Source organism: Musca autumnalis, unplaced genomic scaffold (genome assembly GCF_047663935.1).
Source record: "Musca autumnalis isolate F117 unplaced genomic scaffold, ASM4766393v1 scaffold_1, whole genome shotgun sequence".
In the NCBI taxonomy this organism is placed as follows: Eukaryota; Metazoa; Arthropoda; class Insecta; order Diptera; family Muscidae; genus Musca; species Musca autumnalis.
Genome location: NW_027411644.1, coordinates 104,774,956 through 104,801,550, shown reverse-complemented (window position 1 = coordinate 104,801,550; position 26,595 = coordinate 104,774,956).

Sequence of the window (26,595 nt, the reverse complement as noted above, 5' to 3'; positions counted from 1 at the left end):
CACCTGAACTTTCTCGATATAGGTCTATGTCTTCATATAGCCCCCATAGAATGGTACCTCCCGATTTTCCGTATTTTGAAGGTTGTGGCCTCAATATCCCACCGAAATGACTGAAATTTGGCATTTTGTCTTCGCTGTGGGTATAAAACTTTCCACCTGAAATTTGTCGGTATAGGTTCACGTCTTCATATATCCCCCATAGAACGGTACCTACCGATATTCGGTATTTTGAAGGTTGTGCCCTCAATATCCCTCCGAAATGGCTGAAATTTGGTATTAAATCTTCGATGTGGGTATAAAACTTTCCACCTGAAATTTGTCGGTATAGGTCCACGTCTTCATATAGCCCCCATAGAACGGTACCTCCCGATTTTCGGTATTTTGAAGGTTGTGGCCTCAATATCCCTCCGAAATGGCTGAAATTTGGTATTAAGTCTTCCCTGGGGGTAAAAATCTTTCCACCTAAAATTTGTCAGTTTGGGTGCAGGTATTTTGAAGGATGTTGCTGTGGTTATACATTTCTCTATTTTATTGACTTGTCTGAAGAGAATTTTAAACAGAAAAATTTTACACACAAAAATTTTTGTACCTATTATTGAAATATTTGTTGCATAAGAAAATATGTAAAATGCATAAATTTTGCATATGCAAAAATTTATGCATTTTGCATAATTTTGCATATGTCATATGTTTCGATTGCAATGTAATCAGAAGCCAAAAATATGCCCAGTCTCAAAATTTGACATGAATCGGACCAAAAATAGGGGTTGCATAAAATTCCGCTGTCTAGTGATTTCCAAAAAAATAGAAAAATGGGATGTATCACCGACTATTGCGATATCTCCGTTATTTGGTTACCTACGCCGACCTAGTTTGCATCATTGTAAAGACGGGATCTTCTACTTTCATAGACATGCTTTGCTTTTGGAAAGTTTTCAACCAAATCTGTGATATTCGTCAAAATAATTAAAATCGCAAAAATGAAAATTGGGGTTCTATTTGCTAGTATTGTGATATCTTCGTTATTTGATCACCTACGAGCACCAACTTTACATCATTAAAACGGTTATATTTTGTACTTTCATTGTCAGGTTTTGCTTTTGGTAAACCCCATATAGAAGCTGAGATATTCGCTTTGGAAAAAACGTTGTTTTTTTATCCACCTAAGTTTTTTGCCTTTTCCGACCCCTAAATATTATCCGACCATCACCAAAATCAATAGGCTTCTTCCCCTCCGGGACCCCCATCAACACCCAAAATTTGGTGACGATCCGATCAAAATTGCGACCTGTAGCGTGATTACAAGGTTTAGATGGACAGACGGACAGACGGACGGACACACATAGCCAGATCGACTCAGCTCGTCGAGACATTCATTTTGGAATATATAAGTATGGGTCTAGGACCATTATTTCGACGCGTTACAAACTTTTTGGCCAAAACCAACTTATAATACCCTCCCCACATAGTGGTGTAGGGTATAATGACGCGTACTTTATATGGGGCGTTATATGGGGGCTATACCAAAACGTGGACCTATATAAACCAACTTTGGTAGGAATGTTTTTTGGCCTCTGGAGACACAAAATACCAAATTACAACCAATTCGGTGGTAAAATGGGACAAATATCTTAAAAATTCCTTAAAACGACGACGAGTCACGCGTCATTTTGTATGGGGCTATACGAGCGTGGACCTACATAGCCCACTTTCAATACCAAAAGTCCTACGTACAAATAATAGATTTTCCCAAAATTTCATCCACCTACGTCAATCCGTTCGGACGCTAGAGTGATTTCCACAGACGGACAGACAGACAGACGGACGGACATGGCTATATCGATGTAGAATTGCAAGCTGATCAATAATATATATTGGGGGTATTTGTGGGGTCTACAATTATTATTTCGAGTAGTTACAAACGTAGTGACAAACTTAATATACCCCCATCCTATGGTGGAGGTTCCCTCAACCAAAGCGGTTGAATTTGTTGGGCACACATCTATCCCTCTCTAGATAAACATCGTGTGCGTTAATGCATTGCTAAAACAAAGAAGATGATCGGTGGTGAGCAGTGTTGCCGTTTTGGGCATTTCGGCCCAAATTTGGGCCGAATAAAAAATAATTTTTAATTTTGGGCCGTTGGGCGGCCCAGATCCCTTTTGGGCCGTTTTCGGGCTAATAATTTTAAACAATATTTTATAAAATATCAAATATTATATTACATGCTTACTTTTACTATTGGATGGATTTGAAAACGTAAAATAAAGCAATTTGGTGGCATTACAAATATAATTTTAACATTAAAACTTAATGCCAAGAAGGTCCTCCTAGTAGTTTAATTGTCACTTTTAACTTTTAGTTACCCGGGTTTTAAAATATATTTTTCATGATACTTAAGTATTTGGTAAAGATTCATGCATTGTGTTCATAAATAAAAAAATTTAATAAAAAATTGGTGGCAACGGAATCATGCCAAGCTAGAGGTTTTTTTCTATTTTTGGCATATACTTTACCTATAATTAACAACCTTAAGAATGAATTTCAAACAGATAGTTCAGGTTTATCCTATTTATATCCGAGTGCCAACTCAAATTGTCTTTTTTTATAAAAAAAATAAAAAAGAGCATCAATATATTGACATTGACTCATGGCAGAACTACCAGGTAGTGGTATCACACCAGCTGATCGAATATGAAAAGTCAAATCCCTTTATAAAAAAATGATTTTTGTTGTAATTTCCCCAACAACATAAAGAAAGTTTTGACATAACATATTCAAAATTTTACGATGCCACTACCTGGGTAATTGTGCCATGCATTGACTACAAAAAAAATCGTACCAGCTCGAAACTTCATAAATATTTGTTGGCACAAAAGCAGACAATTACATTTATGCACTCTTACTTAACAGAAAATGAAAATTTTTAAATAAAATTTGCTGTTTTGGAGTTTTATATTAAATTACTAGATCAAAATAATAAGAGAATAGACTATAAAAGTGACCCAAATACCCCCTTTATTACAACTCTTCTTTTGTTGTAGTTTGGATTTTGCGTACAGATTTAAAGTGTTTCGGCTAACTTAAAGTTGAAAGTAATGATTAAAATTGAAGGAGGACCTTCTTTGTATTAACGTTAAGTGCGAAAATTACACTTTTAATGCATGCAAATTGGTATTTTTGGCGTTTTCAAATCCATTCAATAGTAAAAGAAAGGATGTAGTAATGGCCCTTAAACTACTAAATACAATAACTCCATATAAGGTAACCTCAAACGAAGTTTTGCCTATTATGAACTAGGTATTACATTTTCTCAGACTTGTAGAATGTGACCCCGATTTAATAGTAACATATTGGAATTTGCTGACTTGGTGAAACTATACTTTCTTTCATCTCAAAGAATACATCTTATATTACCTTTGGAATTTTTGTTGTTGAAAAATAGTGCATATTCTTGAGGTAAATGGCTATCTGCGAAACCATCTTTTTGTAAAAGCTCGAAAACGGATGGGCCGATCATAGTATATTTTTGTAAGCATTTTAGGAACCTAATAAAACAGAATTAAAAAAAATATTCTTAAAAAAAATTGAGCTGTCAAAGTCAAAATTTCGACTTTACCGAAAAAATTTAAAAATTGATCTGTCTCGCTTAAAGGCAAGCGTTTTATGTATTTAATAAGCTCACATGAATAATATAATAAGTTCATATGAAGATCGGTCAATTCGTTTTAGAGCTATCGTTGGCACCGACTTCAAAAACGCCGTTTCGAGAAACACGCATATAAAGTTTATATGCTACATTCAAATCACAATAAATTGTTGCCTTCCAATCATTATATCTCAGACAATGTTTTGCGATTTTTCTAAAAGTAATAAAAGGTATCTATTAGAAATATGTATATATTTTTGTTTTAATTTTTAATGTTGGGCCGTTTTAGGTCGTTTTGGGCCGTTTTTAGGAACATTTTGGGCTGAAAAAAAATTTTCGAACGGCAACACTGGTGGTGAGAGCAACGTTCAAACTCACCACAATTGAGATTGTGTGTGTTCACACAGACACGGCTCGCGAGCCCAGAGGTGAATAACACTGTTTTAAATTAATTTTTTTTTGGAATTTTAATATTTATTTTAGCATTTATCTGCAACACTTTTTTTAGATCTGGGCCGTATTCCACGAAACAACTTATCGCTTTTCACTTTGCACTTATCAAAAATTAGCAGAAGAAAACGTTGGTGGAACAGACATTAAAAAGAGAGCAAATAATTGTTAAGAACTAAAGGGGTGAGTACATAAGCTGCCTTGCCTGCTTACCTTGCTTGCTTCTGAAGGCCGAGGAAATTTCGAACTGGGCTGCCCTTTTCTTTTTTATTCTTTTATCAGAAGTAAGCTATTGCTTTGTTCCAGAACCTGCAAGAAGCTACTTGTTTTTACTACGATATCATTTTTCCCTTTATGTTATCGGAATAAATAGTAAAAATTAGTAGAGTCTTGCAGTTCTGGAACAGACCAAAGGTAAGCAGGCAAGGCAGCTTATGTACGCAGGCCTTTAGGCACTCAATTAATATATCACTTACCAAAAATAACGGTTCTGTGGAACACAAAAATGTGAAAATGTTCAAAAATATTGCTAAGTACAAAGTGAAAAGTTGATAAGTTGTTTCACACCGATTATATTTTATAGCAAATTATTAAAATTTAGCGCTAAGGAAAAACGCTATCCTAGAAAAGAGAAAACTGGTTATATTTCATTATAAAAACGGCAAAAATAAAAGGAAATCGAATATAGTTGAAATCCTGTGCAAAAGTCACGAAAATATAGAAATAATAGATTTCGCGAAACGCATAAGCCAGCCAAAACCAAGGACTGGGAGGGAAGGTAGAGGAATCTCATGAAAAATTACGGCTGAACCGCCCTTAAATTTCTTGAAATTGGTCACCGAGTCCTAAATGACTTTCAGAAGATAGAAAATATGCACTTATGGGTACTTTACACGATATGTTTTTTACATATGGGTTGTCACTTTTTATATACAAAATGTATACGCAAAGTGACAACCCATATGTAAAATACATATCGTGTAAAGTACCCATTAGGTCATGTTTATATTAGCTCTGTTCCAGAACTAAAAAGTTTTTAAAATTTTTACCACTTTTACACATTTTGCGTTCCCGTACACAAAATTTATATGAATATTTACGACTTTTACAACTTTTACCACTTTATAAAGTACGGGAACAGGCCAATTATAGCCTTTTGCAGGGTTAACCTTCTTTATGAGGATTTATTGGAAATATACCCAGCAAAATGTTCGATGCCAAAGATGTCATTCAATCATGGGTGCAAGTGAGCTGGCATGTCATCTTCCCAGCAAAATGTTCGATGCCAAAGATGCTATTCAAGAATGGGTGCAAGTGAAATGGAATGTCATTTTTTCAGCATCTTCACTCATTCTTTTTACAAGAGCGTGAACCCCAAAAGATGCAATTCATTTTCAGATCCTAAGCATGTCATCTTTACTAAATCGATGGAATGGCATCTTCAACAATTCTTTGGAATGGCATCTATACCAATCCTTTGGCATGCCATCTTAACCAATTCCCAAGAATAGCATTTTCACTAATCTTTGGCATGTCATTTTCACCAACCCTTTGGCATGTAATTTTCACGTCTTGTTCGGAAAATGGAAAATGCTGTATTGAAAAATGATTTTAATTTTTTTATTTTATTAATTCAAAGGAATTAATGAAATAACTATAATTTATTTATCATCATAAAGTTTACATCTATATTTGCAGTTTGTTCTCGTTGTTGTAACAGTAGTTAATATGTTTGTATTCTCATTTTTCTGCTTAATCTGACTCTTGGTCTATCAGTCGTAAGAATTTCGCTATTTATATGGTCTGTAACCACAAAGCGGCAAACTTAAGTTTCTTAGCAGGATTGGTAGGGCAATTGAAAAGGAGCAGTGTGTCGTGGGGGCCTGTGCTGTATGCTGGGCAGATGTTTTCCACGGTGTCATCAGTACTTGCCCTATAGCTGCACCATCCCGAGAGTATTGACCCAAAAGTGGATGTTCTCCAAGGACCGCATTCACACGATAACTGTTTACTGCATCTGCGACTGCATTCGTGTGAATGCTACTTAAACCTGGTTGAAAGGCTTGTTGATCGAGGTTCTCTCTTGTAACGTTAGACTTCTCTTTCTAGATTATGAAGACCCCCTGGCTGCCTGGGCCTGTGGTCTGAATTCGGCTATCATCGACCATGACATTCAACTCTATTGTTCCCAACTCGGCCGCCCAGGTAGTGAACAGAGAGGCCGTAGATTTATTAGCTGGTATTTGCATATTCCTCGCGTGGAAAAAATGGTAAGATCAGACAAAAAGGAGCTCAGTCTTTCACAAATGTCGTCAGGGAAGGCACCTGACGCCAAGATAGTACAATCATTCGCATACGTTACGATCTCAATGCCGTCTGCAGCGTTTGGAATTCAGTAGAGGTTTTCTTCAGTCTACGGGTCTTGGACTTCTTGATCCTAAATTCTACGTACTACTGTCATCCACACTTAAAATTTATTATCCAACGTTTCAAACTTGGGCAGTGCGTAGTCTGCTCGATGGCATCAAACAACGAGGGTGCTTGACAATATCAAAGGGCTTTGCTAAATTAAGTGTCACTATCACTGTTCTATCGCACAGCTTGCTCTGAGTGAGTCTTCGGCTAATATGGAGATGGCCTTCAGCGCAGTTGTTGTGCTGCTTATGGATCCTATGCTATTGATCGGCAACTGGAAAGTTATTTCTGATAGTGGAAGAACTAAAGCCACAAGGGTCCTTGCTACGGGCGACAAAATCGGCCTGTAAGATTCACCTTTGCTGGCATCCTTTTCGGGCTTCAGTAGCTGGCCTATTTTCCAGACTTCGGGAACGATGTGTTTAGCAAGCGACAGGTTGTAAATTTAAGTGAGAAACTTGACTTCCGGCTGTCCCAGCTGTGGCAGTCTAAACACCGCCGCTGCACCGCAACAGAGTTTACTTCGTCCACTCTCAGCCACTGATTTTGTTTCATCTTACAAAAGCTTTTCTATTATCTTCTCATCACCAGTTCAGATTTCGACATGGACTCCAACAGCACTCCTTTAAGAATTTCTAGTTCGTGAACCTACATTTAATTTGTAATTTTATAACAAAATTTTTGGAAATGTATACTCTTTTGTTTTGATGTCGCTACATGTAGGGATGTACAAATCGACTTGTTTTTTTTTTGTAGTGATCTGTAAAAATGATTCAAATGCTGATGAAAAGATCGGATCTTTCACGACTTCCTTTGCATGGGTTTAAATGCTAATGAAAAGATCGGATCTTTCACGACTTCATTTGAACCAATGCAAAAGATCCAGTGAAATCATGGCATCTCATGGAACCACTTCCATAAAATTTTGCTGGGTTTTTAGCATCTTCATCGATGAATTTTATATGAGCGTGGACCCCAAAAGATGCTATTCATTTCTGGATCCAATGCATGTCATTTACACCAATGCTTTGACATGTAATTTTCACCAATGCTTTGGCATGTCATTTCCACCAATGCTTTGGCATGTCATTTTCACTAACCCTTTCCAATGACATTATCATTGCGAAGAGAGTTTTAACAACGTTGGTAGTGATTTCGAGTGTTCGACAACATTAAGCCTATTGTAAATACTTAATCTTATATATTTAGAAAAAAAATTGTATAAATAAAAACACAAAATTCATTTCTATTGGATCGATGGAATGGGTTCAAATGCTGATGAAAAGATCGGATCTTTCACGACTTCCTTTGCATTGGTTCAAAGGCTAATGAAAAAAACGGATCTTTCACGACATCGTTTAACCCAATGCAAAAGATGCCATGAAATCACGTCATCGCATTAAACCCCTTCCTTCAAATTTTGCTGGGTAAGCAATAAAATTGACATTTGAAACCAAGTGGAGTTGTTAAATCTGGTTATATATAAACGTACTATTACATTCCATAAAAATCATAACTGTCCATCATTTTTTCAAACACAGTCGGGTTAACAAATTTTTGACATTTTTGTGAAAAAGAAGTGAGATGATAATTCAAATGTGCTGAAAACAAAAGAATATGTACAAAAACAAAATAAGAGAACGGAAAACGAAAACACATCGATGATTTTCATTCATAATTTTACATCTGTTTTTGCAGTTGTCTGGACGCCTACAGGCAAGTTTTGGGGTTTTGACAATCAGTACATGAACTCAACTGTCCTGTCATTTGTAAACGCAGGGTAAGGTTAAGGCCTCGACACATAGTCCATATTTAGACGTTCAAAGTTAATGGGAAAGAAAATTGAGTTTATGGGCGAGGGAGTAGAGAGGAACAAGAGAGGGTACACACACCCCTGTACTCGCAAATTCTGTTTTGTTTCTTTATTATTTGCAGGTTTTTTGCATTTTCTTTCAGTTTATTTTCTCCGCCGGCAAATAAACAACAACGCATACATTTGAATTAAAAACTTTATAATTAAACGTAGTTTAATACAAAAAAATTTAAAGAAAATCGAAGGGGTCGAACTTCTTTAAAATTAGATTTTAAATATTAAATCGCGAAAATAGCATCCAAGCCCACTGTGCAAATTTTTTTGCTATTTTTTATTTAACAGCTGATAAAACAACAAAACATACAAAACAAGATTTTTTCAAATTGGACCAATATTAAAGAAGTTATGAGTATTTCTTTGCATGTAGTTTTTACAGAATTTGACTTTTTCAAGGCGCGATATCTCTGGAACCGATAGTCCAAAAAAATCTGAAAATATACTAAAATGTTTTGCTAATGAGCAGCATCACCGCAGCAAAAAATAAAGGAAATCAAAAACCTCATCTTGAAAAAGTGTCGGATTTCACTCAGAAATCCCGATATGTACTTATTTAATTTTTAATGAACTTTAATTTAATTTCTATAAACATTATCGCCTTAGTATTGCCTTTGAATGATCAAACGAGAAAATGAGTGTGATAAAGAATTAGAAATTTGACACAAATCTTATTTGCGTGTCTAAACTGCAAGGACATTTTAAAAGTAATTGAGAAGAACATTTGCCATTCCAGTTTGAACATCTAAACACGGACATAAGAAGCATGGAATTCTTGCTTAACCCTGCGTTTACACATGACAGGACAGTTGACTTCATGTATTGATTGTCAAAATCCCAAAACTTGCCTGTGTGACGTGTCTACGTCCAGAAACCTGCAAAAACAGTTGTAAAATTATGAATGAAAATCATCAATTTATTTTTGTTTTCCGTTCACATATTTTGTTTTTGTTCATGTTCTTTTGTTGTCAATACATTTCAATTATTATCTCTCTTATTTTTAGAAAAATGTCAAACATTTGTTAACCCTTCTGTTTGTGAAAAAATGATGGACAGCTGGAAGACAGCCGACAAATGTATGTATGTGTTAGTAAATCAGAGTTATATTTGAAGACAGACTGTCAGGTGTAAACGCCAGTAAGTCATATCTGGTAAATGACTAAAGACCAAATTCGACGTAATTCAAATGTGATTCTGAAATCTTTTTTTTTTATGTCGAGTTTAGCATTTAGGCACATATACCGGTACCTATTGATACATATACCGGCACCGCCCGGTTTCAGGTATTTTAAGTTTTAATATATATTTTCGGTTTATATTGGCTGTAATTAGTGTAGTGATCAGAAACGTCACCGCCAAAAGTTGTGGACATAGGTCAAGGTTTTGGAATATGTCTTATAAAACGGTACCTGCTGATGATTTAAGGTACTTGAGTGTCATTTCGGTTCAAAGTGGTTAAAACACTGTGCCATAAATCGCGGACACCTGGCCACGTTTCGGTGGCCTCATATAACGGCACTACTGATTTCAGTTTTTTTTCTCTAAATTTTCGGGCAAAATTGGAAGTCATTTGATATTTATAGTTACCAGTGGTCAAAAAAACTTCTCCATCTAAAATAATGGCATTGGAACTTTCGTAACAAAAACAAATCTAATTACTCTATATCAATTCAGAATATTTCATGGTGGAGGGTATAACAAGTAGGGCCCTGCCAAACCTATATTTATTTTTTATATTCTATTTTCTTATTCACATTTTCATTTCCATATTTTATTTTTTAATCACTATTTATTAAACGGAACTAAATAGAAAAGAATTATGCTGAATTTAGCTGCAAAAATGCTAAATATTTTTACACACAGGAACAATTCGCAGTTATTAAAATGTATACTAATATTGCAGAAAAAGTTCGATAATGACCTGTTTTTGGTAAAATATTTAACAAATGTTACAAAACCCCAATATTTTTGACGCATAGAAAAGAGGGTTTACAAACTTTTCTTTGTTTTTCACGCTTATAGGGTTGTAATGGATCAACGATATATACATTTTTTAATTGCCACAGGACCAACATTTTTTAAGTATTTGGTTTGTTAATTATTGGGTATGGACTTATGAATTACTGAGGTGTTATTATTGGTAAAATTGAAAACCGAATATTTTTGACACTCACTGTACATCTCTTTCTATGAATAACTCAATGGATGAAGCACTCCATTTTGCTTCTCAGCACGCAGTTAGGAAGCAGTCCATTTTTAATCCAAATGCAATGATGCAATGCTTTGAAATGAATTTAAAGACATTCTTCTGAATGTGTAAGCCATTGCGGAAAAAAGGATTACTTTTTTGTGTAAAACAAGAATAGAAAGAACTTTATTACTTTAACATACATACATTATAAAAAGTCCCCTTTAAATTTAATCGCAACAGACTTTACTTCATTAGAGTTGTGTCGTTCCGGAACGAACTAGTTCAAAGGAACTACTCCACAAAAGGAACGACCGGTACTAGGTCCGACTATGCGGTTCAGCTAGTTCCTTTTGCTCCCTCGTTCGTTTTTCTCCCATTCTTTTTGCCCTTCTCTTTCAGTTAGTTCCATCAGTTCATTTAACATCAGCTGTCTCTCTCTCCCTGTCTTTTATTAGTGAATAAGAAATCTCATAGTGTAATTTCGTTTTTCATTTCTTACTAAACTGATCTTTGCCGAATTAAAAAAAGCAATTTAATCCCCTGTTTTTGTAAATAATTTTATTGCTTTCACACGAATTGTCAAAGTTTGTAGATCGATTTACTCGCCTGAGCGAAAATGTAGAGCGTTGATTTTTAAATGAGGAATTCTTAACTATATATAGAACGCGTCCAGGAATAATTAGGTCAGTATGTCATTTGGGGACTGAGCTATGGATGCCTAAATTATTACGAATATAGACGAACGAACAAAAATTAGTTACAAAAACAGGGGGTAAGCATGGTATAAGTAAAGAGGTAGATTTAAATGAAAAAATCTATAGAACCCTTGTTTTTCTTGAATTCCTAAAACTTCAAAATAAAAGCAGCAAGTGGGTTTGTTTACAATGCTTTTTTGAGCATTTTATAAAAAACGCGAAAAATGAATGAAGAGTTAAGTTTTCTCCACATAGTCGAGTTGTGAGTATGATAAACTGATTGTTTCAATGCAAATCTCACCAATTTCTTCCATACAAATCGTCTAAAAACAATTTTAAAAATCATTGAATTCGATTGTTTTTAAAATTGTTTGGCATATTATTCAAACACCACACACACATACACAGTTTGTTTATATTAGCTTCGTTCCCGTACTTTTTAATAGTAAAACTCGTAAAAGAGAGAACTGCAAAAAATTTGTTGTCACACACAAGTTTTTTGAAATAGTTCGGGAACGGTAAAATGGAAAATACGTCAAAAAAACTGGAACAAATGTCAAAGTCGGCGTATCAGCCAATCAGACGCCGGCAACCATGTTACTATTTTTTTACTCGCCCAAATTTGTCGTGTAAAAAGTTTTTAAAGAGAGCGTCATTCAGCGCCATTTTTGTTTAAAGAGAAGTGAACATTTTACAACTTTTTTGTGTACGGGAACGGTTTTTGGAGTAAAATGTGTAAAAGTCGTAAAAGTTGTAAAAACTTTTTAGTTCTGGAACACAGCTATTGTTTTGAAGTTTTAGGCATACTCGAATGAAAAAAATTAAATTGACATAAAGCTTTGGCTAACCTTTCTTATTAAACCATGGGGGTAAGTATTTTTAATTAGCAAAACCATATTAAATTTGTTTTAAATATTTGTAATCTACCATGAAGAAAGCCGAAAACAATTTAGCTCTGTTCCAGAACTAAAAAGTTTTTACAATTTTTACCACTTTTACACATTTTGCGTTCCCGTACACAAAATTTATATGAAAATCGTTTACGACTTTTACAACTTTTACGACTTTTACCACTTTATAAAGTACGGGAACAGGCCTTTTATTTTTCTTTTGTTTTGATGAAGAAGAAGCACGAACGATATGAACTGAGTGAATGAGTATGAGTGTGGGTATACATATAAAGGTTGGTACTAAAAGGAACTATGGAACTAACTGAACGACCTAGTTCCTTTTGCGGAACGGAACGGAAAAGATCGAACCGCAAAAGGAACGAGATTGCCCAACTCTATACTTCATCCGCTCTGCATTTTATACAAGCGCATCTAATTTTGCTTTATCGGCCAAAGGGTTTTTTATATTGTCCTTCCACTCCAGTTCATATTTCGACACGGGCTCCAACTCCACTCCATTAAGATTTTCTGCCTCGTCAATTAACGGACCAATGTTCGTAACTTTAGTTTGTACCTATACATATCTTTATTTTATATTCTTATTTATACATTCTTGTTTTTATAGCGACTACGTTGCAAATTATAAAAGTGATTTCGTGCGAAATCCAGCCAAATTTATCATTTGGAGTTGCACACACAAGACAATAGAAGACGTGGAAATTATACCTGAATACAAGCTATGTTCCTTTACGTGCAAGAATCCTCAAGTTTTGCCACTTTTTACTCGAAAAGCGTTCCTTTACTTCTGACACCATACAATTCATATGTCAGCAGTTTACAAATTTTAATACTTTTGCCGGTTTTACCATTTTCAAAAGTAAAGGAACAGACCAACAGTTAGTAAAATAAAGAACAAGGTTTGACCCCTAGAATATGATTTTTTCATACATACCCCCATTATTATAAGTCTTCTTTTGTTGTTGTTTGGATTTACCGCACAGATTTATAGCGTTCCGGTTAACTTAAAGTTAAAAGTGATGATTGAATTTCAAGGAGGAGCTTCTTAACATTAGCTTTCAATGTAAAAATTATATTTTTAATGCCTCCAAATTGGTTTATTTTGCGTGTTGAAATCCATCAGATAGTAAAAGAACACATACATATAATAATGGCCCATATTCTTTTAAACAACATAGCAACTTTTTTCAATATACATATCTAGTATATCTTCTAATATAAACAAATCTGTTAAAGAAAATAAAAAATCACATTTCGTAATATAAGGAAACCTTACAATTCATTTTTCCCTCTACTTTAGCCTGTTGATTTTCTGCATATCATTTACAATCCAACAGGTTTTCTCTTCACCATTTCCCTAAACTGTCATATCAAAGTTCTTGACAGCATGTAGCTTTCATCTTCAGCAAAGCTATTCAGCATTTGTTTTTGTTTACAAACAAATCCTAACGGAATAATCTGTTCAATTATGAATAAACTGTTGCTGCAATTTGTTGGGAGATTTTATTGTTTACAAACTATAAATGAAAAGAAAAGACAACAGCAATAACAACAAAAGTAGCAACAATAATGCACTGGGGATATTACCATAGTTATCTTCCTAACTAACCCCGGTGTATAAACAAACTTTTTCATGAACCATTGAACCTGAATATGTGATGTGGGGCGTTATAATGAAAAGTTCATACAAACCCTTTACTTTTTCGATAAATCCGAAAGGCCAATGACGGATGAGGTAAAGAAAGAAGCAATGAGCAACAGTTGAATTGTAAACAATCGTTGGGAAGTGCGGCAAATAAAAACGGATATTTAAAGGTAGGGGTAAACAATTTTGTTTCTCTTTGTTGAAAAATAGTTTTTATTTGGAACAAGTTCAAGGACACTAATACCACGTTTGCACTTAACAGGATTTAATGGGATTTGTTTGTAAACAAAACAAGTAAAAAAGTATCAGTCGGCTTTGCCGACAGAGATATACCCTCAGCCTGTGCCGACAAAAATGTTTATTAGGATTAAAGTTCAAAAATTTTGCGGAAAAGGTACTTAAAGGAATGGACCGTCATAGACCATGGGGGTGCCATAGGGGGTTTTTACACCCTTCGGGCTGTTTTCTCAAGAAGTATGGACTTGCCCCTGAAACAACTTTTACCATCGTAATTGAGGCAGCGAATGTAAGTTGCTTCAACAAAAATCAAAATGTGAACTTATCCAAAATTTTGTGTGGGAGGTACGGGATGGAGTGGACAAATATAGTCCATATTCGAACCTGATCTATATCTGGTAGATATTATGAGAATGTGTAAAGTATGGACCAAATCAGTCACTCCCATCAAGAGTTATCGTGCGCACAATTTTTCCGAATATTTTTGGACTTTTGTGGGGTAGGTACCTGAAGGAGTGAACCGATATGGCTTATCTACGAACTTAAACTAAGTTTGGAAACAATATTACGAATGCCATTTTTGGCCGGAATCGGAATTTCCGTTCGATAATTATCTTGCGCTTCCACCCATAAACATGGTGTCATAGGGTTTGTTTTTCAACTTTCAGGCTATTTTTTCAGGAAGTATGGACTTGCCCCTGAGGAAACTTGTACCTCCGTATAGGGGACAGTGAATACAAGATGCTACAACAAAAACCAAGGCAATTCAAGAGCAGGTCCTAAACTGAACTTTTCCGAAATTTTGTGTGGGAGGTACTCGAAGGAGTTTACCGATTGAGTCCATATTGGAACCTCATCTAAGTCTGGTAGAAATTTCATAATGTGCAAAGTATGGACCAAATCGGTTACTTCCTTCAAGAGTTATCGTTCGCACAAATTTTCCGAACATTTTCGAACTTTTGTGGGGGAGGTACCGGAAGTAGTGGACCGATAAAATCCATCTTTGAACTTGAACTAAGTTTGGACAAAATATTACGAAAGCCAAATTTTGGACCGAATCGGCAGATCCGTTCGAGAGTTATCTTGCGCTCCAACCACTACACACGATGTCATAGGGTTTTTGTAACTTTCAGGTTATTTTCTCAGGAAGTATTGGACTTGCCCCTAATAAAAATTACAGCGTCGTATAGAGGACAGGGAATACAACTTGCGTAAACAAAAATCGAAGCCCTTCGAGACCAGGTCCTAAACCGAACTTTTCCGAAATTTTGTGTGGGAGGTACCCGAAGGAGTGGATCGATTGAGTCCATATTAGAACCTCATCTAAGTTTGGTAGAAATTACACGATGTGCAAAGTATGGACCAAATCGGTTATTCCCTACAAGAGTTATCGTGGGCACAAGTTTTGCGACAATTTTTGAACATTTGTGGGGGAGGTACCTGAAAAAGTGGACCTATATGGCCCATCTTCGAACTTAAATCGAATCTGGACAAAATATTTCGATGCCCAAAATTTGAACCGAATCGATTAATCCGTTCGAGAGTTATCGTGCGCACCAGCCAGCCAGACAGACAGACGGACAGACAGACAGACAGACAGACGGACGGACATTGCTAGATCTACTCAAAATTGTCTGAAACGGATATCGTACAAACATACTTGGGGTCTAAAACCATTATTTCGATGAGGCACATTTTTGGTCGTATCAAAGTGTAAATACCCTCTTTAGCCTAAAGGCTGAGGGTATAAACAAATGCTGAATAGCTTTGCTGAATATGAAAGGTACATGCTGTCAAGAACTTTGATATGACAGTTTAGGGAAATGGTGAAGAGAAAACCTGTTGGATTGTAAATGATATGCAGAAAATCAACAGGCTAAAGTAGAAGGAAAAAATGAATTGTAAGGTTTCCTTATTTCGTTAACAAATTTTTTTATATTTGAAGATAGCCATATCCCAAACTTCAAATAAATCCTCATAAAGAAGGTTAACCCGACAAAAAGCTATAAAGCAAACGCCGTTTTAGCGATAGTGGATAAGTGGTTTTGAGAATGTAAATTCATACCCAGTAAGTTCTTTTGGTAATACATCTGTTCCACAACTTGCAAAAATCTACAATTTTTTACTACTATAACATTTTTTCCTTTGTGATATCGAAAACAAGTAAGAACGGCGTTAAGTTCGGCCGGGACGAACTTGTTATACCCTCCCAAGAGGTGTATTGATGTAAAATGGAACAAATAATTTCCTTTCGTTTATGAAGAAGACTAAATACCAAATTTCAGCAAATTCAGTAAAACAATGTGTCTAATCTTCAAAATATCGAAATTCGGTATGTACCGTTCTATGTTCTATGACTCAAAGAAGGCTAAATACCAAATTTCCGATATTTCAGTAAGATAATGTGGCTAAAACCTTTAAAATATACCGAAAATCAAGAGGAACGCTGCTACGGGGGATATAGGAAGACGTAGAATTTATAACCCCATGGAAGACTAAATAACAAATTTCAGTCATTTCGGTGGGATGATGACGTCACAATCTTCAGAAATACGAAAATCGGGAGGTACCGTTCTATGGGGGCTATATCGAAACGTGGACCTATAACGACGAATTTCCTTCAGAAAGGTTTTTATCTATACCGTATACTAAATACCAAATTTCAGCCATTTCGGTGGATTATTGTGGGCATAACCTTCAAAATACCGAAAATAGTTAATATAACCCCCATAGAAGGACTATGGAAGGCTTATGTGTCCATTTATTTAGGTTACAAGCAATCTGCAATTCTTAAAGACATACAAACATAATACATATAACCCCAACGAAGACTAAATACCAAATTTCAGCCATTTCGGTGGAATATTGAGGCCACAACATTCAAAATAACGGAAATTGGGAGGTACCGTTCTATGGGGGCTATATGCAGGCGTGGACCTGGAAAGTTTTATACCTCAAATGTAGACTAAATACCAAATTTCAGCCATTTCTGTGGAATGTTGAGGCCACAAACGGAAATCGGAAGGTACCGTTCTATGGGGGCTATATGAAGGCGTGGACCTATACCGACAAAATTCTGGAAGAAAGTTGTGTACCCCCAACGAAGACTAAGTAGCAAATTTCAGCCATTTCGGTGAATGAAGCTGAAACCTTTAAAATACCGAAAATCGGGTGGTACCGTGTTATGGGGGCTGCATCAAAACGTTTTCTATAGAAAACAAGTAAAAAAGTATCAGTCGGCTTTGCCGACAGAGATATACCCTCAGCCTGTGCAAATTGAAACACTTTTTTCACAAAAAACATGTATTTTAGTCCGGTCAAAATAGACATTGAAATAGCAAAAATTCCCACAAAGCTGAATTTTGGTGGATAGCTAGGGTTTGCCATTAGAAGCAACGTCCTAAAAGTCCCGATCGATCCCATGTGTGCAAAAAAAAAAAATTATTCGGGGTCAAAGGTCAAAATTTAAGGGTTTTTAGGGTTTCGGATTTATTTTTTGAAAACGGTTGATCTAATCAAAAAGTGACTAAAGTAAATATTGTAGACCGAAAAATTATCTACAAGTTTGACCCTTACAATTTTTTTCTTAGAAGGAACCATTCTTGAGATATAGCTGTTCTAAAAAACACATGATTTTTATGCACTTATAAGGGAAATATGCACATATTCAGACGAACCGGCTAAAATAAGCGAAATAATCGGGTCTGTCCCCCAAAAAAATATATATTTTCTTGAAGAGCGAAATTATAGCTATCTTTAAAAAAAATTCCAACAAAATCGGAGTCTGTTTAGTAGAGTTATTCAATGTTAGAGTCATTTTATGCAAAAATAGCCCATTTAACCCACATGTGTAATCGAAAGCCAACGGGAACGACCCCACGAAAACTCTCCGATTTTTTTTCAAGTTTTGTCCGAAAGTAGGGTTTGTTGCGCTGATTACGGAAATGTATGATTTTCAACGGTTGCGGATCCGGTTCGCCGGTTATTAGACCCGAAAGGCCAAATTTAAAAACCGGGTTAGACCCGGTTCTACTGAACCGATTACTGCAAAGTGGATATCGTTTGAAAGCTTACGGAAGTATCTAACACATAGTGTCGTTACTTTAACCGGTTCGCCTCATAATGTACTTACGCGGCTAATTTTTTATTTGACCTTTAGATCGAGATATCTCGAAAATGGTAAGTCTTTTTTAAGAATCATAAAGACCAATCTTGTAGACAATTATTGAATCTACAACTTTTACTTTAGCGGGCTTTTGCTAAGTATTACCGTTTTTGAGAAAAATTAAAAAAAAAACTGAATAATGTCTCCAAAAATGACCTTTGACCCCGAATAACTTGTTTTGCACACATGGGATCGATGGGGACTTTTAGGACGTTGCTTCTAATGGCCAACCCTAGCTCTCCACCAAAATTCAGCTTTGTGGGAATTTTTGCTATTTCCCCCTTATACGCATGTCTATTTTGACCGGACTATTTAGGGGGTTTCAAAATTTTGGTCGTATGAACCGACAAAAATGTTGATTAGGATTAAAGTTCAAACATTTTGCGGAAAAGGTACTTAAAGGCATGGACCACATAGACCATGGGGGTGCCATAGGGCGTTTGTGTAAAGTATGAACCAAATCGGTCCATACTTTTTGGGGTAGGTACCTGAAGGAGTGGACCGATATGGCTTATCTACGAACTTACACAAAGTTTGGAAACAATATTACGAAGGCCAAGTTTTGGCCGGAATCGGCATATCCGTTCGAGAATTATCTTGCGCTTCCACCCATAAACATGGTGTCATAGATTTTGTTTTTCAACTTTCAGGCTATTTTTTCAGGAAGTATGGACTTGCCCCTGAGGAAACTTGTACCTTCGTGTAGGGGACAGTGAATACAAGATGTTACAACAAAAACCAAGGCGATTCGAGAGCAGGTCCTAAACTGAACTCTTCCGAAATTTTGTGTGAGAGGTACTCGAAGGAGTTTACCGATTGAGTCCATATTGGAACCTCATCTAAGTCTGGGAGAAATTTCATAATGTGCAAAGTATGGACCAAATCGGTTACTCCCTTCAAGAGTTATCGTACGCACAAATTTTCCGAACATTTTCGAACTTTTGTGGGGGAGGTACCGGAAGGAGTGAACCGATATAATCCATCTTTGAACTTGAACTAAGTTTGGACAAAATATTATTAAGGCCAAATTTTGGATCGAATAGGCAGATCCGTTCGAGAGTTATCTTGCGCTCCAACCACTACACACGGTGTCATAGGGTTTTTTGTAACTTTCAGGCTATTTTCTCAGGAAGTACGGACTTGCCCCTAATGAAACTTACAGCATCGTATAGAGGACAGCGAATACAACTTGCGTAAAGAAAAATCAAAGCGATTCGAGACCAGGTCCTAAACTGAACTTTTCCGAAAATTTGTGTGAAAGTTACCCGAAGGAGTGGACCGATTGAGTCCGTATTGGAACCTCATCTAAGTCTGGTAGAAATTACACGATGTGCAAAGTATGGACCAAATCGGTTATTCCGTACAAGATTTATCGTGCGCACAAGTTTTGCCACAATTTTTGAACATTTGTGGGGGAGGTACCTGAAGGAGTGGACCTATATGGCCCATCTTCGAACTTAAATCGAATCTGGACAAAATATTTCGATACCCAAAATTTAAACCGAATCAATTGATCCGTTCGAGAGTTATCGTGCGCACCAGCCAGCCAGACAGACGGACAGACAGACAGACGGACGGACATTGCTAGATCTACTCAAAATTGTCTGAAACGGATATCGTACAAACATACTTGGGGTCTAAAACCATTATTTCGATGAGGCACATTTTTGGCCGTATCAAAGTGTAAATACCCTCTTTAGCCTAAAGGCTGAGGGTATAATTACAAAGCTCTATCTTAAAAATTGCGAGCTGTATCTTGATTTCAACGGACGGATACGGTTAAATCAATTTACAATTTTACCCTGATCAAGAATATACATACAAATATACTTTATAGGGCCTCCGATAGGGCTATAAAAATAGTGCAAATTTGTAGATTCTTGCACCTCTTGAACAGATACACATGGTGTATGAATTTAAGCGTTAATGGGCTCGTAACTCCATCACACTTATCCAAATGTATCAGAAATGTTTGAAAATTGGTATGGAAGAAAGCATTTCGTTTAATTTTGACGTAGAAAATTGCCTTTCAAATTAAATTTCAACACTACAACGACCCCAAACCTACAGCTTTAGATGTGAAATTATGGATGCTATATAATACGAAACATATCCCCACCCCTACCCAGAGCCCCGACTTGAATGTCATTGAAAATCTTTGTGCGTATTTTTGCAGAACATTTCGAAGCATAAAAACGTCATCTTGTGGTACTTCTATAGCGACTCTTAAAAGAAAGGACGAAAAGGACATTGAAGGAAGCGAGTTAGAAGGTCGAAGTGCTCTACGAAAATAATCCTCATTCGATTTGACTGAAAACATGTTATCTCATAAATATGCTAAAACAACAGTTAACAAAGATATAACGCTAATTCCTGATGGCTTACAGGGTCTCTAGCAAAAACTTAATCACGCCATAACGCGGAAGTGCGACTCACGGCGGATCTGTCCTTCGGGAATCTTAATATACTCCCCAAAAGGAATTATTTCCGCCCCAAAATTTGTGTTCACAGTGTAATAAAAACCCAAAATACTTTTTTGAGGTAATTTTTGTTTTTGTTGATTTCATGCAATATCTTAATAATCAATAAGAGTTTTGTGGTGGTTCTGGCAGAAGATGTGTTTTAACATACCAGCAGTCATATTCTCGCAAAAATATTCTATTTATTTTTGTAAACTTCCCTGATATAATCTTAAATTTTTTAATTTTGTTCATTTTTTATAGAGGCAGAATACTTATGTAATTGACTCACAGTATGTGTAAAATTGTATGGCATACATATGTACATACAGACATTTGTTTCCACAACATCGCCGAAATGACAAGGGAGACTTCCCTCATATCAATGAGTGACCTCCGATTCATTTTGGCTCAATGGTATGGGACCTATTTTTTATCGCCGAGTTCGAACGGCGTGTCTTACGAAACCACTTGTAGAGAAGTTTTTCATGGCTGAAATGCTCAGGAAATGTAAACCGAAAAACATTGCACTGAGTGGATTTGCCACCGCTGAAAATGTTGTTGTTGCATTCTGGCAAATTTGAATCTAATTCCAATGCGTATCACATAAATTCGGAGACCAAATTGGCACCACATAGCTTACCACAGACCGACCCTACATTTCAGCATGTCTCAGATAGCTGTGGCATGAGCGGACGACGCGAACGAGCTGTCGATGTGACCCCTAGAATTTTGGTGTATTTTGTGGGTGTATTTTGTGTGTGTCGGAATTCTGCTACCATCGACCACGAAATTCAACTCTCTTCTCATCTGCACCTCTATGTAGTGAATAGACTGGCATTAGATTTAGTGGCGGATATCCGCAGATCGGTCAAAAAGGAGTTTAGTCTTTCACAAATATCATCAGGGAAGGTACCTGACGCCAGGATCGTACGGTCATCCGCATATGTTACGATATCGATGCCGTCTGGAGGGGCGGAATACAGGAGAGTTAGAGGTTAAACAGTTCCGGCTTGGGGAACTCCCTGTTTCACTCTACGGGATTTGGACTTCTTGTTCCTGAATTCCACGTACACCTGGCGTCCACACATATAATTGATTATCTAACGTTTCAGACTTTGCCCTAGGGTTATCCGCTCACTGTCCTCAAACAGCGCGGAGTGCCTGACAGTATCAAAGGCTTTTGATAAGTCAAGCGTCACCATCACTGTTCTATCACACGGCCATTCATGGTTGAGTCCTCAACAAATGTATGTGGAGATGGCACTGTTGTCGTGCTGTGCTGCTTACAGAATCCATGCTGATGATCGGCAACTAGATAGCTATTTCTGACGCTGGGAAGGACTAAGGTTTCAAGGATCTTTGCTACAGGCGACCAAAGCGAAATCGGTCGGTAAACCTTGCCTGGCTTCAGTAGCGGGACCACCCTGCCCATTTTTCAGACTTCGGGAACAATGAGGGTGGCTAGCGACAGGTTGAGAACTTTAGTGAGATATTTTACTCCCGGCTCATACAACTGTTTCAGCATTACCATGGAGATTCCATCAGGGCCCAACGCTTTGGATGATTTGGCGTTCCTGATGGCATTCGCAACATTATCCACTGCAAACTGAGGTGGTTCATCTACGGCAGGAAGAGATCTGATGCGACGTAGTACTGATCTCATCGCCCTGTCACTCCCGGGGTGCTCGACAAACTGTCGATTGAAATAACTTGCGCACCTCTTTGGGTCAGTCAACGCAACGCCGCCAAACGTAAGTGAGGTCCAATCTTCCCTCCTTCCAGGGTTCGAGAGTGACTTTACCGTCTCCCACTATTCACTAATACCGACTACAATGCTGTAACTCTTCAGATGATTTAACCACTTGTTCCGCTTATGCTCGCCGACCAGCCTGTTAACTTACAGTGTCAACGCCCTGACTCTGGGGTCATTGGGGTTGGCTCGACGAAGCTCATCACGCTCATTTGCTAATCCCGTCGCCTCTGCTGAGAAGTTTGGTCTTACTTCTGGTATTCGACCAGCAGGTATATGGCGAGCGGCTGCAGCAGTGATGATGTCTCGGAACGTCCTTTCCGCTACCCGCACACCAGAAGGATTGGGCTGTTCTCTGAACCGCTGATTGGTGAACTCTCTGAAACCCGTCCAATCCGCTGTATTATAATGGAATGGAGACAATTATGGAGAGATGGTCTGATCCAAGGGAAATGACGGGTTGCCAGGTAACGTCATTTGTCAGACCAGGTGACAGGATGGTTATGTCTGGCGAACTGTGACATTCTCCTCTAATTCTGGTAGGAGCGTCCTCATTGACCGAGCAAAACCTAGAGCTATCAATCTTCTCAGCCATCGCTGTGCCCCTCTGGTCGTCCCGAGGGCCGAATGCCACATCTAATGATGCGCATTAAAGTCCCCTAAGACCAGAAGATTATTACCTTCTAAAAGCTTGCTAATGTTAGGCTTGTAATCTGAGATACAGCTATTTCTCGGCGGAATGTATACGTTCAGCAACTCTATCTCGGCAATTCCACACCTAACTGCCACCACCATACATTCCATGTACGGGTCATTAGAGTCAGTCTCAAGCGAGGTAGGCCTGTATTGAACAGACGGGTGCAAAAGGAAAGCTAATCCCCCACCTCCACTTCTGGTGCGATCCTTCCTCAATACGTTGTAACCATTACAACGTTGTAAGCTGCAGTTGTTGTTGAGCTTGGTTTTCTGCACCGCCGCAACCTTGATCTTCTTCCATTCATAAAGTCCACTATTTCCTTGATCTTACCTCGAAGTCCATTGCAATTAAATTGCAAAAAGGATGCATTTTCTGGGATTGGAACAACAACGGCTGGTGTTAAATGCTGCGCGTCCGGTTGATGTAATGGGGACTGCGGGGGAGTTTCGTAATCTGACGAGGACGACTCACTGGGGCTGTGATCGCACAGCATGCAGCAACATAGTCCCTGTTGTGGGTAAGTCCAGAGCAACCCCTTAAATGCACCCACTCCTGACATCTATTGCATCTCACCGAAGATTGGATATGGCTGAAGATGCGGATGTGACAAACCGAGCACAAATATATTGGTCCTGGTTTTTCCTCCTTCCCGGCACGGACCAAAAGAATCCGGAGCAGACATTCCGGGATATGTCGCTCCCAGCACAACGAAAGAAATACAAACACATGTACACTGAGGTGGCAACCCCTGGCCGAAACACTGATGTTGTGTGGTTCCGGGTCAATCCGGTACGAGACAACCGGCTGCCGTGGGATTTTGATGTTGTGGTCAGGGATTGTAACACAGAGCTTCTAAGTGGAAGGCGGACATGGTTACCACTGTACCTCGGTGGTATGACACCCGACCTTTATACCAACTCATAAAAAACAAGATAACTGATGAGGATATGTGGGGTGATTCGAAACAACGTTGTTGTAACAGCTTTATATGTTCGTTTTATTGCTTAATCCTGTTGCACTGTGTCGTGCGGGCATGTTCCGCATGCTGGGAAAATGTTTTGCACGGTGTCATTAATTATTGACCTGTAGGAATTAAGAAGTCTACACCATCCTCAAAGGAGTTGAGCCAAAACTACTACTGTAGTTTAGCTGATGTTCTTCAGCTGCGAGAGTTTTTGGGATATACTCCGAGGGTCGTGTTCACACGATAGTTGGTACGACTTGTGCGACTGCATCTTTGTGAATGCTATTCAAACCTGCATGATAGACTTGCTGATCCATGGGGTTCTATCTTGTAATGTTGAACCTTTCTCCCTAGATTATGAAGATCTCTCTTGACATTCCTGGGAGGCGGAGTCCTAGGTGGGGAAGTCCATGCCATTGTGTTGCTGTACTAGAAGAATCATCGTCTCCTCAACAAAGCACCCAATTGCAGATCTCAGGCGTTCTGACAGGTTTAAAATTTGTCCAACGTTTTACACTTATATTCGCGGACCACACTGACTCCGCATAGGTTGCCACAAACCTATCTATACCGTTGTACATACGTGAACAACAAGATTTCATTGTCTGTAACTCAAGTACTGCCGGTTAGGTTCTTGAAAACTTTGTTCCTACGTTTCAGTTTGCGCAGATAGCTGTGGTATGAGCAGACTATGTGAACATACTGTTGGATGTGATCCCTAGAGTATTGGCGTTAGTGGTCAATATTGTGTTCATCTTCAGAGTCTATGTGGTGAACAGAGAGGCCGTAGATTAAGTGGTTTATATTTGCATATTTCTCGCGCGAAAAAAGGTGGAAGGATCGGTTGAACAGTCTTTCACAAAGGAAATTTTGGGACGCCAAGATTGTACAATTATCCGCATACCTTACGATTTCAATGCCATCTGAAGACAGGCAAGTTAGAGATTAAACAGTCTCGAAGATTTCAACCCACATTAAGGAACTCCTTGTTTCTCTCTGCGGGTCTTCGACTTTAGTCCTTCACACAGTACACGGTATACGATTTATAGGCGCTGAGAGGGCACATGTGCCACTGTTGACGGGACATAGGATACCTAAGTTTCAATAATCGGTTATGCGTTCCTGATGGTGCAAATAACTGTTGCATACATCTTATCGACGTATCTTCTCCGGCATTGGAAAGCTCGAAGTTATTCTTCAGCGGGATTACTGTTGCCTTTACCTCATTCTTTTGCTGCGTGGTACAAAGTCAACATCATCTTCTGCGATTGTTACGGTGATATATTTTTCATCATCTGAGCATGCTATGTGTAATTTACCACATTCTTGTCTATGTCTATGGGAGGATGTACCTGTACAAAAGCCTCCTACGTAGTCAGAAACGCATCTCAACACCACTTGGGTGGTGGGGTTCGCAATGGGCGAAATGTGAACTTTTGTGTTGTTCGGCTCTGAGTGATAGGTTGCTGACGCGATCGGCTGTTCTACTCTGCAAACAAAAGAGTCGTGTATGGTAAGGCAACGGAGGAACGAATCACAGGGAGCAAAGGAATCAGCAGGAGCGAACGGATCGCAGGGACCGAACAATCGCGAAGAGCGAACGAGTCGACAGGAGCGAACGGAACGCCAGGAGCGGATCCGTTCGCATGCAGGCCAACGATTGTTGCTAGATTCGGTTCAACTGACTGCGGTATATGCCACACATCTTATCTTGTACTTCGTTTAACGTCAGCACTCGACAAATTCAGCGACGAAAACTCTACATCTTATCCGTCTGGGTTTACGCAGTGAATGAGAAATACACTGAAGTCAACTTATCTCCTTGTTATAAGGAATAGGTAATACATGTGACATGTGTTATATCTTTACTGCAGTAATGACGGTCAAGTTACACTAACCTCCGGCCAAGTTTTAAACGTTGGTTAACCGATTATATGTGCGAACTAGCTGTAATTTGTCATTTAAAGTTCTTGGTGATCACAACACTTCTCCACCAAAAGTTGTCTATGTAGGTCCATGTATTGGTATAGGCCCCATATAACGGTACCTCCCGATTTTCCATATTTTGAGGAATTTAGCTACATTTTGTAACCAAACTGGGTACCACCGTGGTGCAATGGTATGCACACCCGCCTTGCACGCTAAAGGTCGTGGGTTCGATTCCCAGGCCAGGCAACATCAAATTTTCAACGGTGGCAAAATACCCCTCAGTGATGTTGGCGACATTTCCTGAGTATTTCAGCCTTGTAAAACTTCTCTACAAGTGGTGTCTTAGGACACGCCGTTCGGACCCGGCAATAAACAGTAGTTCCCATATCATTGAGCTAATATGAATCGGGGTGCACTCATTGATATGAGAGAAGTCTCCCTTGTCCCATCTGGGATGTTTGTGGAACAATTATATTATTGTAACAAAACTACCTGTAATTTCGTATTTCCGTATTTCGGCATAGGCCTCGTATAACGGTACCTCCTTTTTTATTTATTTATTTCAATTTTC